Source organism: Grus americana, chromosome 3 (genome assembly GCF_028858705.1).
Source record: "Grus americana isolate bGruAme1 chromosome 3, bGruAme1.mat, whole genome shotgun sequence".
NCBI lineage: Eukaryota > Metazoa > Chordata > Aves > Gruiformes > Gruidae > Grus > Grus americana.
Genome location: NC_072854.1, coordinates 60939654 through 60954704, shown reverse-complemented (window position 1 = coordinate 60954704; position 15051 = coordinate 60939654). Strand labels below are relative to the sequence as shown.

The window sequence follows — 15051 nt, the reverse complement described above, 5'->3', positions numbered from 1 at the left end:
AGTACAGCCAACTAGCGTAGCTACCACCAGAGAGAGAAGCGGTTCATAAGCACCTAAGCCTCAGACACTTATGTCAGCTGGCTCCCTTGGAAAAGTGCCTGCATTGCCCTGGTGCATGCATGCGGCTTCTCACGCTGCCTTGACATCCCAGGGTGTGGTTCTAAGCGAGGCACATCCCAACCGAGAGTGTTCCAAATTGCAGCCAACTCTGATGCTTCTGCCTTTCAAATAGCTGTGAATTTGAGAAAAGGTTTAACACAAGCCTTCTGCAATTTTTCACGGCTGAGTTGCTGCGTGGGTGAAAGAATGGGTCAGAAGAGAGGACACTCACAACATCTCTCCTGTAGCCCTCAAAAGCTAAATTCAGAAGAGAAAGATGCCTACTATATAACTAGAAATATAATTTCTGTACTATCAGGAAATAGGATGGATCACATAGGTATTTTTGTTGCTGTTGGTAAATTTTTCTTTGTTGTAATGTTTTATTCGGGATCTTTGAAGGTCTTCTGGCCAGTTGCAGACTGAGAACGTGAACATCCCCAGCATTTCAGATTGGCTGAAAGCTGTGGTTAGATTTTTCACTTGTACAGTCCACCTCCACACAGTACCAAGTCACATTTTCCAAGCCATGGAGAGATGCTTGCATAGCAGACCTCTATTATGTCCTTACTGATAACACGTGACAGCCTTTCTGTGCCACTTACACAGAAGGAGCCTTCCATATACCTAGGAATAGTCAGTGACAATATTGAACCTGATGGTTTCCCAAGGACTGTTACTACATGCCTTAGCCATAACAGGAGCACGACAGTCAGCTCATTGCTGCCAGACATGCTGAAAGCAGGGACACAGTATTAGGATCTCAGTGCTCAATATTTGTCTACTTTATTTAGGCTGACTTAAATCAGCAAACAGAAACCCTGCTGTGCTTTTTTTTCCTAACTTTTCAGTTCATAATCCATATGTAGATCCACAAATCTAGCCTGAAAACTCCACATTTGAGAAGCAAAAAAATGACCCATTTTACAGGAAGCTTGTGTGTGCACATTATATGGAGCCAGGACAGAACCTTAGCAGTTTGTGAAACAAGAAAAACCTAGATGAGTCATCCTGCTTTGGGACCAGTTGGATGGATTCCTACATAATCCCTAAATTAGCCTGGAAGGAATTATGGCTTCTCCAGCTCGTAGGTCTTACCAAACAAGACTCTCTTGCATGCGGTCTACATGCAGAACCTTTCTTGATGAAATATTCTCACTTATACTAAAATCATTACAGAAATGTCAATTAGGAAGCTGATCACATCTTCCAGGTTCAGCTGGAGGATAAGGTTTTACAGAACAAGAACCTCCTTTTCCTTTCACATCACACTGTTGTTTTTCCTCTACAGAAAGGATTAACCAGCACTTGCCCTGAGGTGATGAGTGTTAATGACATCATCATCCCCAGGTGCCATAAACATCATCCCATGTGATCCTGCTCACAGAGGATCAGCATATGTAAGGGGAATGTAATTTTCTTTCCATCTGAGGTATAATACAGATCACAAAATTCCTAAAGCAGGACCATGGTGTCACCTAAACTGCTTTCAGAATTGCTGGGACATTCATGCCACTCTAAAAGCCTCAAGTCCTGCGAACTCTGAGAGGTGGCCAAAGGTTGAGATACCAATATGCCATCTTTTTCTAGCTTGGAAACTCACAAGCCATGCATGACGCACCACCCTACTCCTCCCCTATCCTATTCTACTATTGTTATATTCATGAATAAGCACAGTGACACCTATCCTTGGTGAGCATCATACGGTCCTAATTGCATTACACCACCCCATAGTACTTGTTCTGAAAGAGCATTACTGAAGAACATTGATGAAGTGCACTACAGCCAACAGAATATTTCTATGAAACCTTCAATTTTCCAGCACTTCCTGATTATCTTCTGATTTGAGCTGTGTGACCCAGCTGAGCATTAACATTGATTTCTGAATTTAATTACAGACACTCTGGCTTGGAGAGCTGTGACATGCTGAAATTCAATTGAATTGGGCTTGCTCTGGCCTCCTCCTAATACACACTGTGCTGATTAATCCAATCCTGTTCTGATTTTCTGCAGTGCAGGCTGCATTTATCTGTTCCCATTCCTTCACAATGAATGCTGTCCACCATTTGCATCTCTGATTCAGCACTGATTAAACACATGCCCCACATTAGTTTCTTGTACTTCATTGAAACAGTTATCATAGAAACCTATTGCTTGAAAAAGAACAGGGGCAGTAAAGACAAAGGAAAAGCAGAAAGGAACTCAATGTGTGTTTTGGGGAAGGATTTACAGATTTAGATTTGCATAGGATGCAATTATTCAGAACATCTTTATTTATCTACATATTTATTCCTATTCTTTCCTTTTGACAGCACATGTGGTTGTATTACAGCTCAATATTTAAGAACCTTTATCTCACCAATAATGTAAAAGGATTACATCCACAACACTTGAGGACCGATGTTAGCCATGGGATAATGACAAATATGTTTACTCCATTGGCTCATGGAAGGAGTAAGTAAGAGATACTTTTCCAAGTCCTGATTCATGTTTCTTACCTAGAAAATCATAAACAGACTCCAGCACACCAGAACCTACTCCTAGTCAATATCACAATAATGATACGTTCCAGAACGTTCAGAATATAGCTATAAAAATTATGTCATCAGGAGATTATCACCAGCAGAATTTAAAACACTTTTAAAAGTTTAATATCCATTTCCTCTTCATGGAACAAGTAATGCATAAGAAAACTTACAGCAAAATTTTGAAGAGTGATTCAGAACCTCTTTCAGAAGTTACCTGGGAACATTCATTCAAAATGGAAATTGAGTTCCCAAATTACTTAGAAGGTTTTGACACTTTTACCCTTAGGGTCTGAACCTGCAATTAAGAGAAGGTTTAGCTTTAAGCATTTGAACGTGAGAGCTTCCAAGTTTCCATCTATTAGCTGAGCCATGGATCTTCTGCTCTGACCACAGAACAACCTCCTCAAATTCCTATTTACTAAGCACCAAGTAATTAAGTTGTAACTGTTTCCCTTGACAGCTACTCCTTCCTCATTCTTGCCCTATTCTCCACATACATCAACCTTATAAAGAATTGGGGTTTAAGAGTTCAGGCAAGCTTTCAAATGATGAATTCACACCTTGCTGTCTGCAGATTTGTAGAGTTTTATTGTCTAATGGTGTCTGTTAATGGGAAAGGAAGAAAATAATTTTTAAAAAGAATACACAGGCCATATTGTTCACTTCTCTAGTGTGTTTATAAGGTGATGCCTGTCATTATTTTGGGACAAAATCTTTGCATTTTTCACTCTCTATTGCAGCAGTCCAGTCTGCTTGGGGTTTTGAATTGCACACAAAAAGCAGATTTAAAATACGTTAAGTAATGCCCAAATTCAGTAATTCCTCCTTTAAATTATAGTAGTCTTTATATATCAACCAAACATAGGATGTGTGTTTGTGTGTATAAAAAATCCATGTCAATTCAAAAGGCGTTAGCAAAGTTACTATCAAAGATTTACCAGTCTTTTGCTGAAAGGACCTTTGTAATTATGAAGTCTTTCAATTTTGCTTTTTAAAAACATGCTTCCTTGTAGTTCACAGCCCACCTGTGAACTTCTGAAGAGCTCTCCTGCAGAAAATTACAGGGGAGGGGGGAAAAGAATAATATATCATAAATGTACAGGGAAAACATTATTTATTATAAAATATGCCTATGACATATGGGCAGCAGCAATAGTTTCTTTAAAAGCTTACTGTCAGGTGAGTATTTAACCTGGGGACTTAGACCAAGATTATTAACATGCTTAGTAACAAGAATACTGAAATATACGTAAATTCAAAATCATGCATCTTTCTACTGTCATATGAATTATTACACAAGGGCTACATTGCTGAATACACCACACATTCAAATTTGGTTTGTTTACACAAACAAAAAATAAACATATTAACAGAATAAACAGATTATATAAGGCTTTATTTTTCCCTATACGGGCTGCCTTGCTGAAACATTGAAGCTGGCCCCTAGACGCAGTCTTCTTCATAAGGATCATGTCACATTTTAGATTTAATATTCAACTGCTCAGTAAACATTAATTGTGTTCTTTCTCCACACAAAATTAAAAAGAAACCCATGCTTGCACCATGTCAACTAGAGCACTTTAACATTCAGAATAACTTCTACACTAATATAAATATAAACTCTTGACAATTAGGTGAAAATGTTTCTTTGAATAATTTTTAAATACTGTCTCTTCAATGCTGCTCTTAAAGCCACACTAAAATATAGAGAGAAAACTTATAGTTTAATCCCTTTACCAATGGCAAAGATAGCACCAGACATTGTTTTAAAAATGCGAGACTGGAAAAGATGCCTGGTTCATTACTTTACAATTAAAACCCATTTATAGTCTCTTTCAATAAATCTACTGCCTCCATTCAAAAAGTGCCGTATCTGTTCCCACCTTCCTGCTGGGATTGCTTTACCTCAATGTTTAGAAATATTCTTCTCACTTCCAGCTCAATTTTATTCCTGGATTATGCTCATTTGATGCTCATTTGTTTTTGTGCAACTTATTCTGAGATAGTTGAAGTCAACTACATTTTTGAGTTAAACTGCATCTCTGCTGTTGAAACAATCCATTGCTATTTCTCTCACTAATGAAATAATTTGTTACGGTACCTTCGGAATTCCCAGTAGTTTTAAGCAGGACAGATTCATCACTTTTTACACTCTCCGAGCACTTGTTTTGTCCACCAATACTTTTTAAATGTATGCTAAACTTTAAGAATATGAATATTGCAGCTGACCTTGACAGCATTACAAGTGTGCTTCACATTTTCATGCTAAAATGCTCTGTGCATCGATGGGTTGAAGCAATATGCTCCACAAGTTGCAGACTGAGGTCAAGGGAGCAGGAGATCAGGATCTGACGTAGCCAATACAAAGAATAGGCACAAGAGCAGATGCAGTGAGGACAAGCTTGTGCATCACAAAAAAATAACCTAGGGTAAAACATTTTGGGGGTTTGCTGTTCACTTTTTAACATAGTAATTCTTATTTCTTTAAGATCATGCTTGTTGAGACTACTCTAACAATCTATACCGTATTCACATATGATGCATTTGATGAATTGGAAATTAAAAAGGAAAAAAGTACTCTGACATGATTGAGGGTTTCTTTTTGTAAAGTAGCTAAAGTGTTTCAAACCAAGCTATTTTAAAGACTAAGTCCATTACAAGGAATAAACATAAAAATATTATTTGCGAAACACCATCATCTATTACAGATTGAAAAATGCCCTATTCCACAGTGCAGACCTTAGGTATTAAACTCTATTTGTGCACTCATGCAATATAAAGCAAATATTCAAGTATCATGCTATCTCTTCCTTCTCCTGCTTTCCCAGATTCTAAATCTAGGCTTCCTTCTTTCTGAAATAATCATAGCCCTGGGAGCAAGAAGTGGGCTGTTGCCTTTGGTGCCATCAACTGCTGTGAGGAAACATGGCAAGTGAGCTGAAGTTCTGACAAACAAATGCAGGATCAAACACTCAGTGTTGCAAGGCGGTTGATGTTTCCCAGTTGCACAAACTGGGGTAAGGTCCTTCCTATTTCTGCAGTTCTTTCCTGAGCTATAATCCTGCTGACGTTTTTACATAAAAGATTCACACAGAGATGCTGAGGAGCTCACATAAGTAAGTGCTGCTGGATCAGGGTGGTTCTTTCAAATGGATGCTAGGATTTAAGATTTCTACAATTTTGCAGTGTTACTGTCTTTTGACTTCTTAGCTGTTTCAGAAGAATCTGCAGTTTGCTTTTTTACTGATAGGTGACTTTAATCCATATAAAGACATTTGTGCAAATCCCTGTTATTGATCCTGCGACATACAGTTGAAGAAGGGCTACATTTTCCATAATTTTTTTCCTTTGCTGCTTCTGGATTGTTTGAGGTTTTGATTATTCATTTTTTTTTCCCATGCTGCTCTGTGTTTTCCTCATTGCCACCTCAACTGATTTTCTTGAACTATTCAAAACTAACATGTTTGACAACTATGAAGAAAATACGCAAAAAACCCCAAACGTTAGTTTGTTCTTCCCAGATCCTAAAGACACTGTTACCCAGCTAACGTACATTGGAGGGAGAATATACTGATGTTGTCAGCAAATGCTGAAGGGCTTGAAGCCTTTTTCTAACCCCAAAGGGCTGATTCCCTAGTAACAGAGAATATGCAACATTTTATATTTCAGACTATCAGTTGATAATAACATGATGAAAGCATATATATCCACTGTATAAAAAGACTTAAAACCTTTCTTCAGAACAAGTATCCAGTTATAACAGTGAAGCCGATAGTAACTACCCAACTTCACGCTAATGCAGATAGAATCTTGATCATTTCCCTAAACCTTATTTGTAAAACCATATCGGTGAATTGTGGCAGTGGAGCACCTAACCCGGCATTTTTTCTGTGTTTAGTAACACGTGCAAGAAGCCCTGTGTTGTCAGTCGCAAGGCGTACCAACCACAGAAAATAAAGTCCTCCCTAATAACTTTTCTTATAACAGTAAGTGACATTGTTTTACTTATTATTATTGACAGATTTACTCTCAACAAGTATTTAATCTTTTGAAGCTTACAAAGCTTTTGATTTCAAATAGGAAATGTGAAGTCTTGTTTCCTTTGGTTAGTTATTTGTTGAATGTAGTTTGGTTCTCACGTGGGTGAAGAGGAAACACCCCCATTCATTATACTCACAGCTTTGTACACCTTCCCCTTGTCTTCCATTAAATGCCCCTCACCTGAGGTCCCATCTTATCAGACCAGTTTCTTCCAAGAACTTAATCCTTTATGAAAACAGTTCTTATGAAAATTCTTCCACTGTCACTCTAAACCCTGTTTATCACAATCCTCTCATAGCCTTCCACTCCCAGCTGCCATCCATCAGCATGAATGAAGAGTAGCTGAAGATGTACACATCAGACTGTAAACTCTATGGGCAGACACGCTGAACATGATTCTTTGTTGTCTTCCAAGCTGTGCAGGAGTTTGCACCTATGCACAGCAGGTTGTGTACATCACCACCGCTCGAATGTGGCAGGGCATCCCTTCCCACTTTGCATTCCTTCAAGTTGATAGCAAAAAACTAAGTCAATTAACTCTTGAATCATTTTTAATTAACACATGAGTTTTAAGTGTTTTCTGTTGCTGGGAACATTTCAGAAATTAAAGCAAATGCTCACTAGGAAGTTTGCTTTGACACTAATTAGTGAAATCCTTTGAAAATATATAAAGCAAACCTTTTGTTTCAGTTCTAGTCATTGGACAAAAGCAGCCTCACTGGAACCATCCTGATGGACACTTGCAAAATTGTGAGATCAGATTGTGCACTATACTCCTCAGGGGAACATTATTAAAACAAACATAAACTTGCAGCCAGTGAGATTTAGATGGACTCTTTGTACTAAGCATAAACACAGATGTTTTCTTGAGTCACTGCCTGAATCCAGGCACCCCAGATTAACAAAAATTAGATTCTCCTATCATCAAAGACAAAATACAGATAAAGAACCTACTGTGTACTCTCATAAACCAAGTATCATATACTTGAGAGAATATCTGTTGCATAACAACAGTGAATTTAATTATTTTGTTTCAACAGTGAATTTAATTATTTTGTTTATCTGTGAACATTTATGTGAAGATATATATCTTCGCATTTGCATCCTGACATGACTAATGAAAGTACAGTGTTTTGTCTGCAACTAATTCGTTTTCACTTAATACCGCAATGACTGATTAATTTCATTTTCTGGTGTGGAGGACATCCTGTAACAGAGTCAATGTTGCTTCAGAACCTTTGAACTTAATTATCTGTAAATAGAAGGCAGAGTAATAGATACAATTTTTCTCCCTCTTATTCTCTTTATCTCTGAAATCACCTGCTGTGTATCAGAAGATTTTTCAAAGATTTATGGTTAAGCTAATACTACTCTTATTGGTGCCCAATTCTCAACAGGAAGTTTGCATTAGTAAGGCAAGTAAAATTTGATCTGGAAATGTCTGTTAGGATTATGCTTAGTATAATTTCTTTAAACTAAATTAGAAAAAAATTTATCTACAATTAGAGGCCTGGTCCTACTTTTCTAAGTGCATATAAAATAATGGTTGGCTTTTATGGAAGTTTTGAATGTTCAAGGAATACAAAATGATATTAAAGGGTATTAAGTTGCTCCTCTAACACAAAATAGGATTATGAATACCAAATAAGTACACAGTGGTCAAAAGACACTGGTGATGAGATCTCTTCAATTTTGAGAACACAAATTTACAAATGTGCCCTCTCAATATAGAACAAATGTAGGTGCTTTAGTTCAATTTCTAAGTGTTTTTAAACAGCATTCAGATACTTCTCACATCATTGCCAAAGTGTTTTTCCATTCCACATTTGAGGAACGGAATCTTGAACTCTGAGACATTATTGAAAAATAATAAATCAGATATGATGGCTGAGTCACAAGAATCAAGATGGCTGCGACACTACTGGGTGAAATCCTAATTATTAACATCAGTTGCAAAATTTGCATTGAGTTAAACAAGGATAGACCTTCACTTATGAATTAGAAGTTTATTTTGTGGATATTCTGAAGCATTCCTTTCACACAGACTATCATAATTTGGAAGCTACACAAATGTGGAGAACACCACACAGGAAATGAAAAAACACGCCATGCAAGAAATGAAATTTTTTGTAACTTTTTTCCAAAAACATAATTATTTCTAGAGAATATTCACTAACATATGTGCCAATTCAGCATTCTGAATTTTTAGTTGCCCATATGCTGGGAAATCTTAGGCCCAGAACCCCTGCAGTGATCCTAAAAATGGAATGATATGGAAAATTGTTTGGATGTGAATATAAATAGCTCATAGCTTTCTTAGCAAAATCTTAACCAAGCAAAACTAATTCTGGTTCAAACAACAGGTATTTTTCTGTGTGTCATTATCAGTTTCAAAATAGTTATTTTTAGGGTGAATTTTGACTAAAAAAGCATCCTTTTGAGAGGAAAAAAGAGGTTTCACTTTCAAAAAAACTCCAGAAAATATTTTGGCTGCTTCAACTTTTGTTTTCAATTGTTATTATTTTAAACCAAAACCACTGGCTGAACAGAGTATAAATGCCCATATGGGGTTTAGTTATTTTAATCTATACTGCATTTTTGGCAATCAGATTTAATTAGCAAAAATGCTGTTCTGATATACATGTAGTGTATCCTCAATTTTAGCTTCATCCTATTTCAAAGTTTTGACAACGATTATATAAAAAAGATGATGAAAAGAAACTTTACAGCAGCTCTTCTTTCCTATTATTGTCAACACTGAGTCGGAGTGAAATGTTTCGCACGTAAAAGTGATTTTTTTAACCAAAATATTGCATGTACAGAATGAGTCATATTATAAATCACACAACTTCTGTCAAAAGAAAGAAACACTTCGCATAGAACTGACATTCATCTGGTTAAAAAAAATTATCTGTTTTTATGAAATGCGATTTTGATCTCCACAAATCATGCTGATCATAAGAAAGTTTTACACAATACGCACACCATTTTCAGATTCATATATTACCAACTGTCACAGACTGCAGCCAGGCTTGTCCCCTGAGGTTTTCCAAATTCTTGTCTCTGCTATGGAACATCCTACAAGCTTGCCAAGAGCTGAAAAGTTGCTGCCCAAATACAGCAGATTTATTAGAAGAGCTGACGATGTTTATGGCAATGACCAGTTATTTTCCCTTAACGTATCCTATTGTTCTCTCACCGAAAGCTACTCTCAGTTGCCAAAATTTTTATATATTCCCATTTGCTGGATTTTATGAAGAACAGAGTTTTAAATAGTAGCTGCAGAGCTACTTTACTTTAAATCAGGAAGCTCCAGCAAATGGATATTCTCTGAGGGTGATTGACTTTCTGAACTTTATTTTCACTACAGTTTTTTGTCAGACAATATACTTCTTATTCTAGACAGAAGCTCAGTCAGGAAAACTTCCTTGCAGGACATTAATCACATTTGTGGCAGCCCTGTTGCATCTTCATCTCTGCCGGGCAAAAGACTGCACATATCCATAGAGGGTCCAATTGCTGCCTGGGGATTTCAGAGCACCGTTCATGAAACTTTCATTAAAGTGTCCCCTTTTTTGGACTGCCAGCCTGGTATCATACATGGGAAGATAAGCAGAGAAGTAGAACAGATGGTGGCAACAGATGCCATCTCTCGACACAGGTGAAAGGCCGGGGTTAAGTTCACGATCCCACAACTCCCGTCTTTCCTTCAGTTTCCCCCACCCCACATATTGTCACAAATACCCTTTGGCACCGCCAGCAGTCCTCGGTACCCATCCCAGCTGTAACTGCTAACTTCCATGCAGTCACATTTCCCAACTTTGACACCGGGTACAATATTCGGCTTCATGATTAACTTCCAACATTAAAATTACTTCTATTCAATTTGCATAAAATATCATGTGTGTAACTGCATATAGTTGGCAATGGATAAATATTAACACATAAAATATAATTTAGAATTTAAGTATCATTCACTGGTAAGGCCCCTATATGACCCCCAACTGAATGCACTAGCAAAATTAATATAATCTTTGGTGCAGAATCAGCCTGTAAGTTGCCAGGAATCGATCCTGCAAGGTATTGAGCACTCTGGCTGTCAGTGCTCTGAAATAAATTTTTAGCCTGAAACACATCATCAGGAGAGGAAGTTGGTTACACCGCATCCTCAGACCTACACAGGAATCTTCCAACTCAGAGCAAGGCCAACACCTTGATGAAGCCTTGACTCTGCACTTCAAATTTAAACATAGCTAATTAAAATAAAAACAAAGTTTAAATAATTTCTACTGCTTGTTTTCCTTGCTGCAGTAACAATTGAGAGCAACTAGAAAAAGGACACATTTGACCTTTTCTTAATTTTGTGGTTTTGTCAATATTATTGTACGGCAAGTTTCTTTATTTCATATGTGGTCATTTAGACTGTTATTTGTATGAGTACTTTACATGGCAATATAGAAAACAGAAAATAAAAAGTATTAACATTTTCAGGAGCACTCAGAAGTCTAGCATTTGAAACTTACATTAGGTACTGATTTCTAATGCATGTTGTCTCCTTTAATATTCTTTAATAGAAAGATAATAATATTTAAGATAGAAGTACTTTAGAATTATTTCCACTGGTCCTAACATCCAGCCACAAAACTGGCAACGGAAAATAAAATGCGTATGTCTTCCAGGAAAAGACTTCAAAATAACTGCATAATGCCAAAAGGCAAACACCAAATTCCAGTTTCCAGAGCCAAAATGCCTAGGAAAGACTACAAGCAAAGAAGAAGGCAAGCTTTGGCACCTGTAATTCAGTTAGCAAAATATTCATATTCTAGATCAGTGATTTTCAAACTTCTGATATTTGTAGACACCTGAAAAACTTCCAGTGCAACCTCCTTAGAGGTAGAATTAATATATGTGAACTTTTTTCCCTCAGTTATCTTCCATAAGTGTCTTAGAAGTTGTGCACAGACCCACCCCCTCCCACTCTCCATGGAGTCCAAAGGTCACATGCCGAAAGCCATAATTAGAAATTCAGCAGCCAAATGAGCCATCTTTTCAAAATAAAAATAATTACAGTTTTAGAAGACAGGGTTGTGAGGAAAAATTACAGAGAAAACCAAAACAAAACACATACATAAAATTTCTTTTTTGTATGTCAGAAAGCATCCATAGAGGTGTCTGGACATTGTAGCAAACTTCTTAACTTTCTAACTTCTCAAGGCCAAATCCTATTGTCCTCATCTCACAGCATGTTCAGATCTCCAAATCTCTTAGGGTCTTAATGGTCTGCTACTGAAAGTTAATGGCCAAGTCTCACATTGACTGATTTGCAGATGGCAGAATTGGGGAGTGATCAAATCTGTCTCCATTTCTTTTATGTCTCCACCAAGTAACTCCTTAAGTCTTCATGGCAAACTCTTATTTTAACAGCCAGATGTCTTGAACAGTCACACTTCTGCTATGAAGCAGATATTCCACACAGATGGGTCCAGGTCCTCCATGCTGACTCTGACTGAATCGTGCACTCCCTAAACTCCCTGCTAGGAAACCCTTAGCAGTTTCTGGGATAGCGGATTTCCTTCAGCTATAAGGTGTTTCATATACATGTAAATGTGGGGAGCGCTATGACAAATTAAGATAGATCTCTGCAATATAAGAATAAGTATACCTGATCAGAAGAAATGAAAAGAAGAAATTAGAAGAAAACAAAAGAAACAAAAAGCCTAGTATGCAGCTTTTACCCATAGGAAGAAAGCATCCATAGATTAGCCTTGGATTAGCCCTAAAACCTAGAAGAAAAAAAAAGATAATGTCTGTCTCTAAAAAGATGAGTTTTCCTGGTGTTTGTAGAATTTTTGAAATATATAAATATCCAGTTACTTTTGCACAAATGTCCACATTGGTTGCTTATTTTTCAATTCATCTGTGTTAGTGATTAACCCATCATAACTGATTTATCATTTTCAATAGTCTCAGAATTCAACATTCCACTTCGCAAATGCCAAATGGAAAAACACTTAGGCAACAAAGTAAAAAGTCCTTGAATGCTGTTTATCAAAGTAGCAACATCTGAAGATGAATTCAAATACAGAACATCTGCCGCCCTGTTGTCATAAAAATCCACAGCTGCATTACAGGCCACATACATTTGCTCAGGATATCTGCTGAGATGGGGGAAAAGAACTGTAACTCAACAAAGGAAGAGGGGCTAAAAAAACTCTCCCCTATGATAAAGATATTAATGCAGACATGGCATCAACATAGAGCTGAAATTTGGCCATATTCTTGAACACAGGATAGAGATTTGCTGCTGACGGTTGCAGCCATTCTTGGCACACACAGTACTTCACTGGCTGGGGCTGGATGCTGTTGCTGTGACTCATCCGGGATATCACCATGCTGCAGGAGAAATCCTGTTGTGATCTACAGTCTGTTCAATGTAGGAGTATTACAGTAGCTCACAGAAAATCGTTCTGGGGCCCCTAGAGTTGCCAAGTGATACCTTACTTCTTCTATTACAAACAGTTCAAGTGGAACTGATTGGGGCTACTCATTTGTCCAAGATTCTATTTACTGTTGGTACAGATGCAAGAACTGGGCCTTTACATTAATGAAAATGTATTTTCTAATGTATAGTATAATGTAGATTATACTTGCAGATTATACAATCCTTGAGAAGGCTTAAGAACAGGTCATACAACTAGTACACTTCCAATGTTTCCTTTGAATGCCTTTTGGTGCTTCTGTAGAAGAACGTGTCTCCTTACTCCACTCCCAGTCCTAAACCTTCCTATGTGCCCCTTTCTCATTAGGACCTGCCAACCTCCCCCTCCTTCCTCAGGCAGGATCTGATTGTCTCTCGTTTGGTCAGCAAGGATCCCTCAAATCATTGCCAGGCTTCCTTGCTCTTCCCTTGCAGGAGAGTCAGGGCTCTACACATCTCCCCTTTCCCCACAACTCTGTACTTGGGTCTGCGTGGCTCCAGCTCTTCTCCATCCTATCTGCACTACATGCTTTCTTCATTCACTTTATTCAACCTTCCTCATTTTTTTTTCTGATTTAGGAGATGAACCATTCAGGACGTTAATTGTACTGGATGGATTGTAAGATCTGAGATACAGGTCTGTTATGTCAAAAATGCTAGGAGCTGGCACCAACCAGCTCTTTGACCTACTGTAATGTTTCCCACACTCTGGTCTGTGCACAATGAGCAAGTGGAGATCCAGGAAACAGAACAAAAACACTAAAAAACCCCCAAATTTTACAAGATAAAACTCTAATGAAGATTAAGAAACAAACAGATAGGGTATGTTCACAAGGCTACTAAAACAGTGACTGGAGATCTTATCAATTTAGATGGGCCAGCTTCAGCTCAGTGGGGTTGGGTGTTGCTACCAGGTGAAGTGCCGGGCGGCATGAAGTCCAGTGGATTAACCACTTTGCCCTGCTGCATCCAACCCCAGAACTTCTCAGTTCAGTGTTGCAGTACCCTTGCAGAACAGCAGAATCAGATGTGCTAGGGCCAAAGTTACTGCAAATTGCAATGGAATATATAAACACTTTGTTAATCTTCATTAATGATTCATATTAATATGCTAAAATATGAACTGTAGCAACTGAGGAGTTGTCATGTGTTCACTCCTGCTGCTTGGCAATGGAGGAAGCCTTTGATAAGCACAGGGATGGACAGTTGTACGAGTAACATCTTAAACCACCACAACTAACCCTGCCACTGAACGGGGGTCAGAGGCCAGAGCATTGTCTAACTGGCCAGATGCCTGCACAGCCTTTGGGTAGGTTGAGTACAGGTTACTGAGCTCAAGTTGTCACCCCTACCAATACCAAAGCCTGTTTATGTGAGGGCATGTGGAAGGTGAGAGTATCTTAACTTCATGTAGTCAAGGACCTTTTCAGTACAAAAGCGGATAATAAGCAAAGAGGGAAGCAATAAACAAAAGCACCACAAACTGATAGACAGGGGATAAAGAGAGACAATGCCAAAGACCTCCAGTTACTAATGGGTCATGTGAACGGGGGGGGGGGGGGGGGGGGTGGGGGGGGGGGGGTGTTCACTCACAATTGTCAAGTTGAACTAGCCAGTGAGTAGCAGGCTCTGGGACCTGGCAGAGGTATCAGGCGGGCAGAGGGTTCATGCTAGTATTTGGGGGGGACCCACAAGCGTGGGGTGCCAGTGAGACAAGTGTGTGATTGTGTGTGCCTGTTTGCAGTAGGCACCAAGCTGAACCAGCTGGCAAGTGGGGGGACTCATGGGGTGGGTAAGGGGGCCCAGGATCCGGGCAGGGGCGCTGGGCAGACAGAGGGGCCACGCCGGTGCTTGGGGGATCCACGACTATACATGTGCTTTCACTAGTGAATGTCAATCCTTACC

The 15051-nt window shown here is 38.5% G+C and overlaps 1 protein-coding gene across 2 annotated transcripts in view; it reads right to left on the bottom strand.

Annotated features, from left to right (window-relative positions):
* The window catches only part of TMEM200A (transmembrane protein 200A), a 57953-nt gene that overhangs the window by 19180 nt on the left and 23722 nt on the right, over positions 1–15051 (bottom strand). The window contains exon 2 of one of the 2 annotated variants that reach the window (XM_054819617.1): positions 3566–3675. The exons of the other annotated variant lie outside the window; for it this stretch is intronic. The gene's annotated coding sequence lies outside the window, so the exon portion shown is untranslated. The remainder of the gene's footprint in view (positions 1–3565; positions 3676–15051) is intronic. 2 annotated transcript variants of the gene reach the window in all.